The sequence below is a fragment of the Humulus lupulus genome, chromosome 5 (assembly GCF_963169125.1).
Source record: "Humulus lupulus chromosome 5, drHumLupu1.1, whole genome shotgun sequence".
NCBI classification, from domain to species: Eukaryota; Viridiplantae; Streptophyta; class Magnoliopsida; order Rosales; family Cannabaceae; genus Humulus; species Humulus lupulus.
In genome coordinates, this window is record NC_084797.1 from 116,304,639 (window position 1) to 116,310,638 (window position 6,000).

The window sequence follows — 6,000 nt, forward strand, 5'->3', positions numbered from 1 at the left end:
AATTTTATAAAAATCCCCAATTAAAATTATATGACATTTGGGTCCAATACTTGACTACTCAAGTTTCTCTTTCTTTAATCTCATTAAAAACATAAAATCATATTTTAAACACTATTTTTCCATTACTATTTCTTAAATTTGTAAAGTTGTACATTTTATGTATTAAAACTTTGATTTATAATAAATAAATGTATTATGAAAATGTTGGATATTACACTCTCTCCCTCTCTCTCCTTGCTGCCAGCCACGAACGACAGCTTTCCGGCCACCCCCTACGTACATTGTTGGGAAAACTTATACATGATCTTTATTTATTTTCTTGTAGATCTAATATTAAACAAGTTAATATGAGACAACCTAGAACATGTTTCTAAAATTTAATTCAAGGAGAAACAATGATAAGAATACTTACAGTATATGCAGCGGAATGAATGAGTCATTCCTTCAGTTTCTCTAACACTTGTATCATTTCTGTCGCAGAGTATTATCAAGAAACTGAACCAATCTTTTATAATCTTCACAATCTTCCAAAGTATCTTTAGAATCACCTAGACTAGAGTGGGCAATTCTCAACACATGAGATAGATACAGAGAGAAGAAGAGAAAATAACAAAGAGGTTTAGAAAAGGACTTATGTTTAGAGTGAATCTAAAACTTATCAGAAAACTAGTGTCTGTCATATGTGACTTCTATTTTCAACTCTCTCTTAACATTCCTTTTATAGACTCAATTAGGTCATTTATTTATTTAAAAAATCAACAAAATAATAGTCAATTAACGGCCCTAGGTCGAAATTATCATGGGCTTTAGGCCAGTTAAATTTCACATTTAATTATAAGCCCACTTGACTTAAAATCAAGGCCTGTATTATTTCTATTGATTTAATTAATTAAATAATTATTTAAATCATTTATCAAATTAATTATTATAATTTGAATCTTGATTTAAACTTATTTATTAATTTACAAACCAATTTATCTTAATTAATAAATCTGTCCTAATTTCTCTTTTCTTCTATAAATTACATAACTCTGTGAAACTATCCAAAATTGAGCGGGTCAACTTTTATAATTCTAATTGATAACTAAATCAATTGATTGAGACTATCTAGATGATTTTATCCAAGGTACAAAGGGGACCATGGGCCTATGAAATCAAGTTCCAATAAAGTATCATAAATCTAACAAATAAATGTACTAACTTATTAATTCCTCGTGACTCTACTAAAGACTCGGAATTGCACTTTTGAATTCATAGAACGCTCTATAACAAATATAGATACGCTATTAATTATCCATTGTTACAACCATAATTGTCACTCAATCCTTTATAGATGGTCTATAATGAGATGGGACTAAAATATCGTTTTACCCCTCATTGTATGTTATCCTTTAAAAACTTAGTTACTTGTAAATGATATTTCAGTAAACTAATATTAATTATTGAAATGAGATCTCTATCATTTAGCACATTGAACCAAACTAAAAGGAAACCATCATTTCACTTCTTCATCAGAAGCTATAGATGTTCATATCTATGATTAACACTCCCACTCAATTATACTACCGAGTTCCCAAGATGTAAGTATGGGCTAGTCCGTAGGGTAAGCTGGTAACGAACAAGTCAAAAAACTCAAATAATACAATCAGTTAGAATACTAACCACTCAGAATTGAGATTGAATTGACATATGGTCAACTATATGATATGACTAGAGTAGATAATAGCAGTATGTTTACTTATCCTATCAGCTGTCAATATCGGTTCGGTTCGATGTAACAAATACATCTGATCTTATCTACTTTGCTAATATTTTGGAAAGAACATAACACTACAATGTGTAAGTAGATCATATCGTATATTGGCAAGTCAGTATAAATCATTTGCACTGACTAATCTTAGGACTAACTTATTTGGAACATATAATCATATTTATATTCAACTGTGATTACGTCACTATAAATATGATTAACTATATGCTCGGGATTTAATAGAATTTTATATTAAACAAATAATCATGAAAAGAAAACATGTGAACAAAGTGATTGACCAAGTCAAAAAATAATTTCTATTGTTTTATTGATAATAAATGAGATTACAAAGAAATTAGGTTTTAATTAGGGCATAAAATCCCAACAAACTCCCACTTGCACTAATTGAAACTAATGCCTTAATTCTACTAATCCCATTTTCTTGATATGCTTATCTAATGTAGCTTCTTGTGGTGTCTTTGTAAACGCATCTGGAAGATTGTCTTTAGTTGCAATCTTCATGACCTTCACATCTCCGTTGGCCACATATTCTCGAATAATGTGATACTTCCTTTCTATATGCTTACTCCTCTTGTGACTACGAGATTCTTTCGAGTTAGCTATCGCTCCTGTATTGTCACAAAACAACACAAGCAGTTTATCCATTTTTGGAATAACACCAAGATCCAAATAGAACTTCTTTAGCCAGACTATTTCCTTAGCTACTTCTGACGCAGCTATGTACTCAGCCTCCATGGTGGAATCTGAGATTGCAAACTGCTTTACGCTTCTCCATATCACTGCTCCACCCCCAAGAGTAAACACCATTCCAGAAATAGACTTCTTGTCATCGACATCAGTCTGAAAATCTGAATCAGTGTAGCCTACAGGGTTCAGAACACCACCCTTGTAGACTAACATATAATCCCTAGTCTGCCTTAAATACTTCAGGATATGCTTAACTACTATCCAATGTTCCGGTCCTGGGTTTGACTGATACCTGCTCACTACTCCCACTGCATAGCAGATATCTGGTTTAGTGCACAACATGGCATACATCAGACTTCCAACTACAGATGCGTAAGGAACTTTTCTCATTGCATCTTCATCTTCAGGAGTCTGGGGAGACTGCTTCTTTGAAAGATTAATTCCATTTCGGGATGGTAAACGTCCATTCTTCGAATTTGTCATTGAGAACGTTCAAGCACTTTATCTATGTAAGCTGCTTGAGATAGAGCTAAGAGCATGTTCTTTCTACCCCTGATGATCTGGATACCTAGAACATAACTTGCTTCACCCAAATCCTTCATCTGGTATTGAGTGCTCAACCAATTTTCACATCTGATAATTTCTTAACATTGTTTCCAATGAGTAAGATATCATCTACATAAAGAACCAGGAATACCACTATTTGATTTGCCTTTAGTTGGTAAACACAAGGCTCATCAATATTTTGTTCAAAGCCATAGGTCTTGATTATTTCATCAGACCTAAGATTCCAGGAACACAAAGCTTGCTTAAGTCCATAGATGGACCTATTCAACTTGCAAACTTTTCCTTCTTGTCCAGCTACTTTAAATCCTTCTGGCTGATCCATATAAATGACTTCGTCAAGCTTTCCATTAAGAAAAGCTGTCTTGACATCCATTTGTCAGATCTCATAGTCGAGAGTGGCTGCTATGGGTAGGAGGATGCGAATGGACTTGAGCATGGCTACCGGACTAAAAGTTTCCTCATAGTCCACGCCTTCTCTTTGGGTATAACCCTTTGCCACTAATCGAGCTTTATAAGTCTCGATATTTCCATCAACACCTTGTTTCTTCTTATAGATCCACTTGCACCCAATGGCCTTAAAGTCACTAGTCGCTTCCACAAGATACCAGATGGAATTTGAGTACATAGACTCCATTTCCTGTTTTATGGCTTCGAGTCATAGTTCCTTTTCAGGGCTAGCCATTGCCTATTTGAAAGACAATGGATCATCATCACTAGTGTCACCAACAACCATATTGGTTTCACCATCCAAACCATAGCGAACTGGGTTCCTAAAAACCTTCCCACTACGATGAGGCTTCGTGACTGTTTGCTCAGGAATAGTGGTACTTTCTTCATTTAAATCGACTTGTGTTGGTTGGACATGAAGAGTGGGAATTTCATCTTCATCTCGCGTTGATGACGATGCAACATTGGTTAGAGTCAATTCTTTAATCATCTCCTCTAAAACTACTTTGCTATGAGGTTTGAAGTTTTGGACATAGTCATTTTCCAGAAAAGTAGCATTCGTAGAAGTAAACACTTTCTTTTCTGAATGACTATAGAAAAGTCCACCCTGAGTACCTTTAGTGTAACGCCCCACTTCACTATGGTTGCTTTTAGGAATGATGACTAGCCCTGCAAACCAACATGAGTCTTTCTAGCATGCTTTGTCCTCACTCGCACGCTTCCTGGGAAAACTTCCCAGGAGGTCACCCATCATAAGATTGCTTCAGGTCAAGCACACTTAACTTTGGAGTTATCAAGTGATGGGCTACCGAAAAGAAGCAATCTTATGATGGGTGACCTCCTGGGAAGTTTTCTCAGGAAGCGTGTGAGTGAGGACAAAGCACGCTGGAAAGACTCGTGTTGGTTTGCAGGGTCAGTCGTCATTCCAGGAAGCAACAATAGTGACGTGGAGCGTTACAAATGGTATCAGAGCCTTAACACAGCCGGAAGTGTGGCCGACGGGGATGTCGGACCCCTAAGGGTGGGTGATTAAGACGGTCAGAATCCTGTGATCCGTAAGGGGAAAGACCAGGTAAAAAGTTGTGCAATCCCACATCGCCTGGGGAAGGTCAAGTATGATGGTTCTAAGACTGTGTAGGTATGGGACTACACAGTTAAAAAGGGCTTAAATGGATTGATGGGTACTACCTATGCCAATAAGATTCATCTTCTTTTCGGTAGCCCATCACTTGAGAACTCCAAAGTTAAGCGTGCTTGACCTGGAGCAATCTTATTATGGGTGACCTCCTGGGAAGTTTTCCTAGAAAGCGTGCGAGTGAGGACAAAGCACGCTGGAAATACTCGTGTTGGTTTGTAGGGTCAGTCGTCATTCCAGGAAGCAACCATAGTAACGTGGGGCGTTACATTTAGGACATCCAACAAACATGCAAACTTCAGTTTGCGGTTCTAGCTTTCCCTCATTTTTCCTCAAGTTGTGGGCGGGACACTCCCAGATTCTATAATGGTGTAAACTAGGTTCACGACCATTCCAGCGTTTTAAAGGTATTTTGGGTATTGATTTAGACGGCATGACATTGAGAATGTCATTCGCGATTTTAATTGCATGTCCCCCGAACGAAGTTGGTAGAGTTGAGTAACTAAGCATGCATCCAACCATTTCCAATAAATTTATGTTCTGGCGTTCCGCTACACCATTTTGTTGTGGAGTAGCTGGGGTAGTAAGTTGTGATAAAATCTCAAGTTCAGTTAAATGATCTTGGAACTGCATATCCAAATATTCTCCACCCCTATCAGATCGCAAGATCTTAACGTTTTACCTAATTGGTTCTGAGCCATTGCTAGGAATTCCTGAAACTTTGAAAATGTTTCTGATTTCCTATGCATTAGGTAAAGACATGAGTATCTAGAGTAATCATCAATGAAAGTGATGAAATACTCAAAACCACAACTGCCTTGTACATTCAAAGGTCCACAAACATCTGATTGAACAAGTACAAGTGGTTCTTTGTCCCTATCACCCTTTGCAGAGAATAGACGCTTGGTCAGTTTGCCTTCTAGACAAGATTCATAGATAGGTAATTCACCTAAGGTGAGTTCCCTCAAAGGTCTTTCCTTTGTAACTCTTTGAATCCTATCATAGCCAATGTGACCTAGTCTCCAGTGCCACAAATATGTCATATTATCGTTATCGGTCTTTTGATGTTTATTGGTCCTAGGTTCAGCTACTTTGAATTAATCATTGTTAAGAGAAAGGGGTTCGTTAGGTCACAGAATATAAAGCCTGTTTTCCAAACATGCAATACGCAATTGTGATTCATTGAAGGAAATAAATATATTAGAACTTGTGAAAGTCATTACAAATTTTTCTAATTGCAACATGGAAACTGAAATTAAATCTCTACTAAAATCTGGAATAAAAAATACATCATTTAAAATTAAAAATTTATTTCAGACTTTCAAACGAGCTCTTCCCCTAGCTTGGATCGCAATGAATGCTCTGTTCCCAACTCTAAGCTTTAAGCTGCCTT